Consider the following 13,550-nt stretch of genomic DNA (forward strand, 5'->3'; position numbering starts at 1 on the left):
GGCAATTTGATATTCAAGACAGCTTAAAACATAACTCTTTACGTCATTTTTCATCTTAGGCGAAAAGTACGCCCTACTAATACACTTGAAAGTTTCATTTACTCCCAAATGTCCTTGCTTATCATATACTAACTTCAAAACTGATTCATGAAGCTTCCTAGAAACTACAAATTTTCCTGTGATTCCCCTTTCACTACCTGGCTTAGGACAAACATGACACACAACTTCGTCCTTTACACAAAAAGAGATCATCATCCAGCTCACACTCGAAAATTCGGGTTAGTGTCTCATCCTCTCTCTGCAATTTGACTAGCTCATCCTTATCCGAAACGTTAGAGCCTAATTCATCACCGTAACTAGTACTACATACAGGTACATTTACTACGTTACTCTCGACAGCTACGCCTTCCCCTTGGCTACCACTGTCAACTTCGATAGAGTCCGGTCTATCAACCTCGCTACCTCTATCACACTCGTTCGAATCCACGAACTCACTCACATTCGAATCCACGAACTCACTCACGTTCAAATCCACGAACTCACTAATGTTTGAATCCACGAACTCACTCACATTCGAATCCACGAACTCACACTCGTTCGAATCCACGAACTTACACTCGTTCGAATCCACGAACTTACTCACGTTCGAATCCACGAACAAATTATGATCGTAGTCTATGTCTGTATCTAAACCCGACCTAGTTACTACCATTTCAGGCACTGGAATATTCCTCACAACAGGATTCACATTCTTGGATAAAGCTAAGTCATTACCGACAATAATGTCAACGCCTTCAACGGGCAAACTGTCCACAACTGCAAGTTTTACTTCTGACACTACTTGACTTTCTAAATTCAACTTCAACAAAGGACAAAGAACACAAGTGTTAGGAAATCCACCTAACATAACTTTCTCTTCCATACTGATTTCTGCCCTGTTCGGCACACATTCACTCCTTATCAGTGAGATAGCAGATCCTGTGTCTCGAAGTAAGACCACTTCTCTCGAATCTACTCCTCCAAGAGAGGAAACTACGCCTTCCGACAGAAATTCACCAAAAACTTTCCTAGTTTCTCTCATCACATCATCCCTACTTGACGAAAGGTTAACTAGTGATACTGGTTTCTTACCGTCCTTCCTTTCTACTGTCTTCACATTCCTCGCTAAATGCCCTTTCCCATTACATCGGAAACAAGTTAATTCTGAGCCACTATATGCCATTCTACTCTTACAAACCTTAGACGTATGACCAGGTTTTCCGCATGTATAACAGGAATAGTCACTTTTACTCGCATTGCTATTACTAGGACTGAAACCTTTACTGCTTTGTACTCTACCAGACGAAGGATCATTTCGTTTCTTACTAACACTCAAATTATGAGTTAGACTATATTCGTCAGCTAGCCTAGTTGCTCCTGCAAAAGATACTTCTCGCCTATCCTCTATATAAAGTTTAATCTCAGGGGATACGTTATCTTTGAAGTTTTCTAACACACTAAGTTCTTCAAAACTATCAAAAATCATCAACTTTAGCAGAAGTTAACCAATCAAAAAACAGCCTTTCTAACTTCTTACCGTATTCTACATACGTAATATTTTCATCCTTTCTCAAATTTCTAAATTTCTTACGGTACGCCTCCGGTACTAACCTATACGCGCTAAGAACGGTGTCTTTCACGATATCGTAATTATCACATTCCTCCTTAGACATGCAACTATACACAGTAAGTGCCCTACCACTCAAAACTGACTGCAAATATAAAGTCCACGTTTCTTTAGGAGAACCTACTCGTTCCATTAACTTTTCAAAACACATGAAATATGTCGTAACATCTTCCTCATCAAACTTTGTTACTAATTTTAACACTGCACTCATACCTAACGTTTCAGCTCCGTTTTCGTTTTCGCCTGTCCGACTGTTACGAATACTTTCCCTTAACCGAGTAATTTCCAACTCATGCATACGTTCTTTCTCTCTCTCTACCTGCTGCATTTTCATTACTTCTCTCTTGCTCTCATACTTTTCTCTTTCTTTCTTTTCAACATACTCACGGAGATCATTCCCCTCTAGACCTAGTAGCTTACCTGACTCGATAAACTCTTTCACCATCTCACTCATTCTGATTCTTTCTATATCCTCCCTGTTTCAAACTGTTACGGTGTTGATAGCCTAGGCAAGGTCGCCACAAATGTTACGGACTCTTAGATATCTCAGAGACAATGTTACGGCCTCTGAGGGAAGTCCGCTTCAGGTTCGATATAAAATAAAAAAAAAAACATCAACACAAACAGTTGAAACTGGGGATATGAATATAGAAAGAAACACTAACACAACAAAGATTTATTTACAAGCTTACTAACAAAGGTAAATGCAGAATGGTATCTCCTATTCATAAAACGATAGAATCTTACACTGCATGAACTGGGGGAACAGTGCGGCAATTGAAATACTTGCTACTCGATTTGGCGGTTCGAAGCGCTGGCTTCCTAAATGTGGATCGGCGATTGCGGATGTCCTCTTGACTCCGTATTGCAGAAACTAATCTTCTTGTAAGGCAGGATTTCCCCAACACCTGTAACAGGACCTTTTCTTCTCTGAAGTCTGCTCGACGTCGAGATAACACGGTAGACCACACCTGAAGACGACTAGACCAATATCCAACCAACTCTTCTTTTGATTGATCCTTCGTCGGTTCCTTTTTTCTCGTATCTCATGGAAGATCTCTGCTGCAGCTGATCTCTCACTGATAATCTGACTGGTGATCTCTCTCTTTTACAATCTCTCTCTCTCTTCTACGATCACTCCTCTCCAAAGTTCGTTCGTCGTATTTATACGGCACTCTGGGGGCGGAGCCTACGGCGAACGTCACCGACTCCAGGGATTTCTAGAACTTCATAGATGAATCTAGACTAGGTATTGCATCAGAGAATCGCGGTGTTTCTCACGTAACGACGAGATCCACAACACTCCTGCCGGTTCTGGAACAACCACAAACATAGGCGCCTCCAACAGTGGCGCGAAAACCTCCTTGCTGCCGAACTTCTCGAAAACACGTTCTCCTTTCCTTTAACTTTCTTTGCTATGAAGCAATTACCATCACATCGGAGAACCTCTGATTCTCGCAGCAAGAGGCCCTTGCCTTGGAATCTATCGCTATGGCAGCATTCCAAGCAGTCTCCTGGATAGACCTGTGGTCCCTCACAGTGTCTAAAGCCACGGCCTCCTCAGGAAACATCACTCTTGAAGGGGACCCGGCTTTCGTGAGACTGTGCCAGTCTGGAGATAGGGCTATCTCCTACCTGGCCCACGAGACAGCTAACCTGTGGGCTAACCTGGTTCTGAGGCATAGGGACGCTGTCCTCACTCTAGTAACCAGGGCGGCTGGGCGAGAGGCGGCCTTGGGTCTTCGCAACAGACCGGTGCGAAGTTCCTCCTCTCTCTTCCCCAGAGAGATGGTGGATGCTGCGTTGGAACAACGGCGCACTGATGAAAGTGACCGTTTAGTCCACCAGGCAGTCTCGAAGGTGGCTGGGCAACCTCGAACGACTGCGGCTAAGCCCAAGAGTTTAGCTAGCGCTTCCTCTGTGACCAAGACTCTGCCTTCGACTTCGACTGTAAGGAGTGACCGTAACCAGCCCTCCTCCCAGTCCTCCTTCTCTCGAGGAGGAACCGGGAAGAAGTCGAAGAGAGGAGGGAAACGCTAGTAGGGATGGCGTTCCCCCTCACCTGCTGCCGGAAGTGGGGGGTTGCCTGGCGAGCCATTGGGCAACATGGCAGCGCTACGGAGCGGAGACGTGGATAGTGAATGTCCTTCGGGAGGGATATTTACTACCCTTTGAGTCTTGGCCACCCCTCACCTCCAACCCAGTCCATCATCAGACGTACGTTCCTGGTTCGGCCAAGGACGTGGCACTTTGGCAGGAAGTAGAAGCCATCCTGAGCAAACGAGCTGTGGAGATCGTATGGGATCAGTCGCCGGGCTTCTACAGTCGACTTTTCCTGGTAAAGAAGTCCTCGGGAGGGCTGGTGCCCAGTGATAGATCTCTCTCCCTTGAACCGATTCGTTCGCCAGACTCGGTTGACGATGGAAACAGCACGATCAGTGCTCGATTCCATCAGGGAGAACAACTTCATGCTTTCTGTGGATCTGAAGGACGCATATTTCCAGATACCCCTCCATCAATCCTCCAGGAATTACCTCCGCTTCATCCTCGACGGACAGTGTACCAATTCAGGGCACTTTGTTTCGGTCTTTCTACCGCCCCACAGGTGTTCACACAAGTGTTCATGCTGGTGTCGGCTTGGGCCCACTCGGTAAGTATACGTCTTCTGAGGTATCTCGACGATTGGTTAGTCCTGGCCAGCTCCCGCTCACAGTTGCTACAGGACAGAGATCGACTCCTCGAATTCTGCCGCGATCTGGGGATTGTAGTGAATTACGAGAAGTCAGATCTCGAGCCCAAGCAGATTATGAAGTACCTGGGCATGCTGATCTATATGGTAGTAGGGCGAGTCTTCCCTGCAGATTCGCGGATCAGGAGGTTCAGGGAGGCAGCAGAACAGTTCCTGTCCCTACAGGAGCAGCCAGCTCAGCAGTGGCAGGTCGTGATTGGTCACCTGTCGTCTCCCGAGAAGCTAGTCCCTTACGGGCGTCTTCACCTGCGGTCTCTTCAATGGAGACTAAAGGAGTGTTGGTCACAGGCAAGAGACCCACCTTTCTTCCCTGTGTCCCTCACGGAGGAGGTGAGGCAGGACCTAGCCTGGTGGCTGGACAACGGGAACCTCGTAAGAGGAGTGCCTCTTCGCACTCTCTCTCTCTCTCTCTCTCTCTCTCTCTCTCTCTCTCTCTCTCTCTCTCTCTCTCTCTCTCTCGTGAGGGCGCTATCTGAAGAGAACTCGGCACCTCAGGCCCGAGTGTCGACGCCTCTTCGTTAGCACCGGGGTTACCAAGAAAGAGGTTTCCAAGAACACTTTCTTTCTGGCTGCGTGAGGTGATCAGGAGGGCATATGACACGGATGGTAGTGACGAAACCCATACCCTTCGTCCGAGAGCTCACGAAGTCAGAGGTATTGGTTCAACCCTTGCATTCCGCAAGAACTCCATGGCGCAGGTTCTGAAGGCAGGGGGTTTGGGCCAACCAAACCTCCTTCACTTCCTTCTACCTTCGGGATATTACCCAAAGGTCCTTGGACACCTTTTCCTTGGGACCCATGGTGGTTGTTTTTGCTCAACAAAGTTGTGTAGTCCTACCCAGCACCCGAGTGGACAGAACAGCATCCTATCCTAGTGTGACTGCTTCTCTTACTACTTCGTTCTTCCTCCTCTACTTGTGGGCAGAGGGCCGCGGTTGTCACTACGCTGAACAGGAAGCGGATGCAGGTAAGCTACACGACTGAGCTCCATCCTATCTCTTTCAGTAAGGATAGGAGTATTTATCCACCACTCCCCAACAAGGGGGAGAGTGGAAGTCAAAATGAGACAAACCCATGACTTCATTTTGGCTCTTGAAGTAGTAACTAGTTCTTGTGTTTTTGCTATTTATAAGAGGTACGCTTGCCTCCCTCTTATAAATTTGGTCCAGAAGTCTGGCCACTGATCCTGCGGTGCACACCCCGATCAGCTGGGCAGAGGCTAGGATCCCTCCCTTTGCTCTTATGACTAGGGAGGGAACCAAGGTCGGACGAACACCAGTCTGTTCTTAAGACTAAGATTCCACCCACCAATAAGTGAGTCTTCCTATTGTTAAAGGACCGAGGGTTTGTATGCGTATCGGAACAAATAATTTGTTGAAAATTGTATTTTTCCTAACTATACAAACTTGAGGACCTTTGAACAAATAATTTGTCGAAAATTGTATTTTTCCTAACTATACAAACCTGAGGTCCTTTACACATAGTCCCACCTCATGCCACCCCTCACTCTGCGTTTCTTGGGTCTAAAGCAAAGTGACTCCTCTCCTCGCAGTTGAGCTGACCGCCAACTGCCGTACAAGTAGTAAACTACCGAACCCCCTTGTTCGAAGCTTACGACCGGTTCAGCTGTCGCTAAGTACCTTCCTATAGTTTAAGGACCCCAGGTTTGTATAGTTAGGAAAAATACAATTTTCAACAAATTGTTATTTGAGGAGTACTAACAATATTATCTCTGTATCAAAATTGTTAATTGTAATAATAAATAAGAATCATGTGTCTTCCTGCAATTTTGTAAATGATTTACAGTATGTACGGTATTTTGTTTGCGATTGAAAGAAGCATGTGCATTGATTTAGGCCTAAGACTGATTTACTGGTATTTTCTGAGCTTTATTATATACTTGAAGTATATCTTTAATTTTTTTCTATTCCTCAAAGGTTAATGCTAGAATTACGGGTTGTGGAATAAGGTCAGTCAGCTTTCATGGAGACGTTTTAACCATAGGGACTGGAGTAGGAGCCATCATGTTTTATGACATGCGTGCCGGAAAGTACATGGAGTCAACGATGAACAGGTAAATTATTTTTAGATTTCCTAGTCTTGCAGTGTTTCTCAAACCAAGTGATTTTGCAGTATAAAATTAAATTTTACTATAACTTAAACAAGCATACTATATAAAGTACTACTTAAGTCTTACTTAATTTTACTTTATAATAAGTAATACTTCTGATGGATAGGATAACTTTGCCCGTGGCAATGAATTTATGAGAGTATAAACTTTGTTTGTGACATTGAATTTATGAGTGCTTAAAATTGTGAACAAAATGGAAGCAATGAGAAAATTGTAGGTTAAAAAGTAAGAGATTCTTTAAAAGTTTAAGTCTAGTCTGCATTTTTATTTGCACATTTATCCATCATGACTCAGGTGTCTGGATAAACTATTATTATTATTATTATTATTACTACCCTTACTGTTTCTTCATCCTTCTCTCTCTGATGCAGTATTATTTGAGATGAATTTTTTACCTACTGTTAAAGTTAGCTATATCTCCCCACCAATTAGGTGAGTCGGCATTCAAATAAAAAATCGAATGGCTGCCTGGATGACTGTCTAGTTTACCTGTTGTCCACCAGGTATGTTTTGAATGTTTTAGCTCTTGTCAGAATTCTCCTTGCCACCATTGCGGTTAGGCGATTGTTGGTATTCTATGGAAGTTTGGCCGTTTTAACACCTGTTTACGGTATTGTAATTTTTTTCATTTTCCTAGGATAATCTTCCACTGGAAGCAAAACCAATAACATCAGGCTATGTAGGAATGTTTTTGATGTAACCAGGATATTGAAATGAAAGTTGATCAACATTCGGTTTTGTACTTGCAAGGGTACAGGTGATCTTGGAACTACTAAATGTGAAGAGTGTAGAGAATTGTTCTGAGAAATTTATGCCTGAATATGTCAGATATAGGAAAGACGGGTAACTAATAGATTATGAAAGCAATTAGTTGAGTTAGGACTTAACCCTGTCAGGCTATCCCTACTCAAGACTAGGCATTTTGGTAGTGCTAGTATTGACTTCCTTTGTAGCCCTGCCTTCTGCTCCCCATTTGGTTCAGGAAAAGCGTAACAAGAAGTTAGTTCTAATACAAGTTGAACTGAGTTCGTGATGGGAACGTTCCGAATCCCTCCATATGTGCGCTCTTTTTTGCGTTCCCTGTTAGAAGTAAGGTGTTGGTGCCCTAGTCTGTACGTAGCCCGAGCCTAGGACTGCCCTGTGACAGTTGGTAATGTCTGCTGTCAGGGAACCAGGTTGGATCGTGGGACGATGGGGTTCTGTGCCCTCCAATACCTGCTTCGCCCTTTTCATGGTCTTAATCTCGTTTGCCAAAGGACTGTTGAAGCGATCACCTAAGGATCCTTAAAGTGTTCACATAAGGATAATTTCGGTAAGCGTTAATGCTCACTCTGTAGGTACATTCTGTCGTCTTCAACACCTAGTTTGAGGAGTTAGCATGCATAGGTTTAATAAAATATAATATAAGTACAGGCGGTCCCCGGGTTACGACGGGGGTTCCGTTCTTAAGACGTGTCATAACCCGAAAATCGTCGTAAGCCGGAAGGACGTTCTTGAAAACATGTCCACAGGGAAAATTTCACTACTAATTTGCAATTTTTCTTAGGGCCGTATCTCTAAAATTATCACTAATTTACTTTTTGTTTATGAAACTTACCTGTCAGATATATATATAGCTGTATTTTCTGAAGTCCGACAGAATTTAAAAAACTTCCGACACACGCAGTGGTCGGCCAGGTGGTTAGTACCCATTCCCGCCGCTGGGAGGCGGGTATCAGGAACCATTCCCATTTTCTATTCATAATTTTTCTGTCGCCGGTGCTGAAAACACCTGTTTTCAGTACCTCCGTCTTAGGATTTTGGAAACTTCATTGCCGCTAAGTATCCTAATTGTCTTTTGATTTACAGGCAGTCCCCGGGTTACGACGGGGGTTCCGTTCTTGAGGCGCGTCGTAAGCCGAAAATCGTCGTAAGCCGAAAATCGTCGAGCGGAACGCACTTGGAAATATGCCTTAAACTAAGAAAAAGTTAGAGACCTTACCTGTGTGACATGCAATTAGATTACATGATGTGTAGTGTGGTTATTCCAATGGCAAAGGATGGTTCTTGAAGGTATAATTCTTTATTAAACTCTTGTGACACTAAAAAGCACAATGTACTACACTTAATCCTTAGGGTATACACTAAACACTATACACTATATATTATGCATTGCACACTTCGTAGTAGTACGTATGTATTTGTTAGATCCTGGAGTACACTAAAATCCCAGTCTGGTAGCTCTGGAAGGTAAAAGTATAACACAATTAGTACAAAATACTACACAAAGTCCTGAATACAATATGTAAATTATAGATATCAAGAGTAAAAGAGTTAATGTATGTTAATTAACTTCCTTACTTTTAGTTTAATAATTCCTTACTTTGAGTTATATCAAGAGTAAAAAAGTTAATGTTATGTTAATTAATTCCTTACCTTTAGTTTTAAATTTTGCATTCATCATAACCCTGGATGGACAAAGTCTTATGTGGCCCCATAGCCTACATCATTCAGGGGGTTCTGGAATGTACAAAAAATAATTAGTATGTCAGTAAGTACTCTATGCATAGTAAGTTACATACAGTAATATGCACCATACAGTGGTTTAATATCACATATATAACATGTATAAAACTTAGTTAATGTATGTTTAATTAATTTCCTTACCTTTAGTTTAAATTTTGCATTCATCGTAACCCTGGATGGACAAAGTCTTATGTGGCCCCATAGCCTACATCATTCAGGGGGTTCTGGAATGTACAAAAAATAATTTTGTCAGTAAGTACTCTATGCATAGTAAGTTACATACAGTAATATGCACCATACAGTGGTTTAATATCAACTGCTATGCATTATTGTAAATGATTGGTCTACACCCCCTGTTCAGCAGGGAGTGTACAGTACCAATTCCATGAGGGACCTTGATCACTTATCCCATGTGAGAGATCTTGGTCACTTTTTTTAGTAATATAAAACTTACTTAATGTATGTTAATTACTACTATGTATAATTCCTTACCTTTATGTTATGTAGTAACCTGGACAAAAGTTTTATGTGGCCCATAGCCCTGCATCATGGAGGGGGTCCTGGTTTTCTGGAATGTACCAAAAAAGTATCAAAGTTAAGTCATGTTATGTATGTTTAGTAAGTTACATACAGTAACCATACGTACAGTGGTTTATAACATGTACATATGTACATAATCAAACTTGGTTGGAAATTCCTGTAAAAAAAAGTTATGTACGTATGTATGTAATATGTACTACTGTATGTAAAAACCTTACTGTTCATACTTTGTTACACTACATGTTACATGTGATACGTGTACTTTCCTGAAGGGTTTTTTTCCATCCAAAAATGGTGCTTCTACTTGTAGTAGTTATCCCTTGATGACACTTGTAGTAACAACCTGGAGTTGTGTGAAAAATGTTGGTTCTGGAAGGAAAAAGTAACAAAATTAGTGTACAAAATATACACTACAGAAAGTTGTGAATGCATATGTTAATTACTGTAGATATCAGAGTACTAAAAGAGTTAATGTATGTTAATTAATTCCTTACCTTTAGTTTATATTTTGCATTCATCGTAACCCTGGATGGACAAAGTCTTATGTGGCCCCATAGCCTACATCATTCAGGGGGTTCTGGAATGTACAAAAAATAATTAGTATGTCAGTAAGTACTCTATGCATAGTAAGTTACATACAGTAATATGCACCATACAGTGGTTTAAATATCACATATAACATGTAGTATAAAAACTTAATTTAGAAATTCCTTACATAACTTACCAACTTTGAGTGAGTCTCAAAGCTGTTACCTAGGTTGTGGGAGATGGAGGTGGAGGTGTAGAGCATTCATGATAAGGATGCATTCCAAACCTAACTTCAGTGTGCTTTATCACAGATAACAGGCTAGGATGATGGGCAGTCCTGGAATGAAGAATTATTATTAAAGGACAGTATGTAACCACTTAGGTGTACAAAATTTATTGTACCGTATGCAAACATTAAACACAACTGAGAATTCCTTACCTCCAGCAAAATGAAGACATGTAGGCTATGTAGAGGTCTGGTTTATGTAAGTCACAGGGTGCATGCCAATCTGGAATGATATGTAAATAGTACATATGATTATAGTATGTATGTTACATACATAACATGGTTATTACATATGTAATATTAAAACATTAATAAAAAAAATGTCCTTACCAAATTCTAGTGGTTGGCTTGCTTACTGGGATGGTCCATATGGTACATGAAGAGTGGGTGGCTGGGCTATGGAGTGGGATGGGCAGGTGCTTGGGAGTCGTGGAATGATAAAAAAATATAAAATTGATAGTTACTACTACTGTAACTACTGCACGTTATTACTGTTTGACATATGTAGTAATACGTATGTTCAATATAAAAAATGAAGAATTCTTTTACCTGAAGGAATGGGAGAGGTGATACTACTCGTATCAACTGATTTGGGCTCTGGGGAGGTGATACTTGTATCAACTGATGAGGGAACTCTACATCTGGAAAGAATGATAGGGTACATAAAATATTATTATAAGGTGGATGTAATTGTAGCATATGTACACTTTTTAATAAAATTTCTATTAGCAATTTATAAAACATTTTATACAAATTTGTTAAGGATTCCTTACCTGATGTATAGGGCGAGGCATCAAAACCATGGAAAGGCTCAGGGTCATCTGGGTCTGTCACTATCAAAGGGGTCTGAAATGGAAAAAAAAAAAAAAATAATAAGGTTATGCAACATCAAACACATTGTACCACTATGCAAGTTAGTGTACGTATGTATGTAGGGTGTAAACAATTTCCAACATGAAAATGAGGGAGAAAAATTGAAATTGCCTTACCTGATTGTACACGTGCAGGGTGGGCGGGCTGATACAGAGGGTCCAGTACAGGGGGATCTGGAACTGTCACAGGTAGTACAGGAGAGGGAATCTGGAACTGTCACAGGTAGTAGGGAGGGAGATCTGGAACTGTCACAGGTAGTACAGGGGGATCTGGAACTGTCACCACTTCTGCAATAAAATTACAAATGATGAAAATTAATGAAGTTACAATTTACTCTTACATTTAGTTGTTACATTAAAAAATTAACACATTTTAATATGCACACTATGTAAACACATAAATTAGTAAAACAGTTCAGAATTCCTTACCAGGACTAGGAGTGGGAGGTGGTGGTACTGGAGACTTGTGAAAGAAAGTGTCAAGCCTGGACTGCACACTTCTCTTCGTCTGCTTCTCCTTCAGGGTCTCCTTGTAGAAAGTCACCAAATCCATGATTCCTCTCTTGATTTTTGTCAAACCTAGAAACGTTAGGGTCTTCTGCCTCAAAAGAAGCCAAGGCTCTCTCCAGATGAGTAAAACCCTCTGACAAGCCTTTCACAGTTAATGACCTGGGTTTTGGCTCTGGTGCGCCTCCTCTTCCTCAATCATTTGTTGTTCAAGTTCTAGTAAGTCCTCTGCAGACAATTTCCTCTCCATGGGAAGCCAGCAGCTCTGTTACATCATCAGGTTCAAGATCTAGTTGCAGCCTCTTTGCTTAGCCCTACGATCTTCCTCGTCACAGTCTCGACGTCTTCTGCCTGGTCAAAGCCTTCAAAACTGTGCACAAACTGTGGACACAGTTTCCTCCAGGCCCCATTTAAAGTGGTCGTCTTCACCTCGTCCCAAGCACTTGCAATGTTCTTCACTGCATCTGCAATGTTGTAGCCCTTCCAGAATTGCTTCAGTGTCAACTCCTTGTTAGCTTCTATGGCCCTCAAAAGCAAAACGTATGGTCCTTCTAAGGTAGTAAGCCTTGAAATTTGCTATAACTCCCTGGTCCATTGGCTGTTATCAGCGATGTGGTATGGGTGGGAGGTACACCACCTTCACATTTAGGATGCATGTCGCTCAAAATTTGAAGGGTGACCAGGGGCATTGTCCAGGACTAAGAGGGCCTTAAAAGGCAGACCCTTCGAAGTCAAATACCGCTCCACTGCTGGCACGAAATGGTCATTGAACCAATCTTTCGAAGACCATTAAGGTAACCACGCCTTCTTGTTAGATTTTCCAAATCACAGGGAGTTGACTCTTTGAAAATGCCCTTGAAAGCCCTGGATTTCTCGGCAAAATACACCACCCAGCAGCAGGGCTTCAGTTTCAAATCACCACTTGCATTGGCCCCAAACAGCAAAGTCAGTCGCTCCTTTCCAGCTTTAATGGCCAGGTGCTGACTTCTCCTCCTTGGAAAGGTACGTTCGATTTGGCATTCTTTTCCAAAATAATCCAGTCTCATCCACATTAAAGACTTTGTCAGCCGTGTAACCACCATCCTTAATTATCTCAGCCAAACCACCTGGAAAACTTTCTGCTGCTTCGCTATCAGCACTAGCAGCTTCACCTTGCAGCTTCACATTATGCAAATTTGCACGAGCCTTAAAACGGTTAAACCAACCTCTACTCGCGGAAAATTCACCACCAGCACTGCCTTCGCCAAAACTTTTTCACTACTGCCTCATGCAGCGCTCTAGCCTTCTCCTGGATCACACTTAAGCTCACCGGAACACGTCGCTGGTTCTGGTCCGCCAGCCAGATCATGAGCAATTTCTCCATTTCAACAATGCTCTGGCTACGTTGCTTTCTCGTTTTATCACCGTTGACTTCATCGGTGCAGCATCCTTAACGTGCTTCAGAATACGTTCCTTATCCTTCACAATGGGTTACCACCGTGGTCCTGCTCAAGCCTAAGAACGGCCTTTTATTTTCGGTGTTAGTTTCTCCCTTCTCCGAACGCTTTATCACGTCATAATTTGACCTCCATCGTGATGACCTTCCTCTTCTGGATGAACTATCATCGGAGGAAAGTACTTTGGCGTTTAGGAGCCATTGTAAATTAGCGAAAATTGGCAAGGAATTTCAGCAACGTCTCAGCACAACAACCTAGTGGAATGCAGGCAGGCACGCTTCCTTTCGTATTGTTACGCTTGGCGTCCTCGACCGTCCGAGGTCGTTGTTC

General features: G+C 42.4%; 1 long non-coding RNA gene and 1 pseudogene across 1 annotated transcript; one reads left to right on the plus strand and one right to left on the minus strand.

The window, feature by feature from the left end:
- Positions 1-6,493, plus strand: part of LOC135207382 (DDB1- and CUL4-associated factor 12 homolog) — an 88,001-nt pseudogene extending 81,508 nt beyond the window's left edge.
- A 2,485-nt stretch (positions 6,494-8,978) lies between these two features.
- LOC135207101 (uncharacterized) lies at positions 8,979-10,171 on the minus strand. Its single transcript, XR_010312877.1, has 3 exons — positions 10,086-10,171; positions 9,193-9,275; positions 8,979-9,045 (listed from the first exon to the last, which is right to left on the minus strand). It is a non-coding gene; the product is annotated as an uncharacterized LOC135207101 (long non-coding RNA).
- Positions 10,172-13,550: the final 3,379 nt, after the last annotated feature.

Source organism: Macrobrachium nipponense, chromosome 32 (assembly GCF_015104395.2).
Source record: "Macrobrachium nipponense isolate FS-2020 chromosome 32, ASM1510439v2, whole genome shotgun sequence".
NCBI lineage: Eukaryota > Metazoa > Arthropoda > Malacostraca > Decapoda > Palaemonidae > Macrobrachium > Macrobrachium nipponense.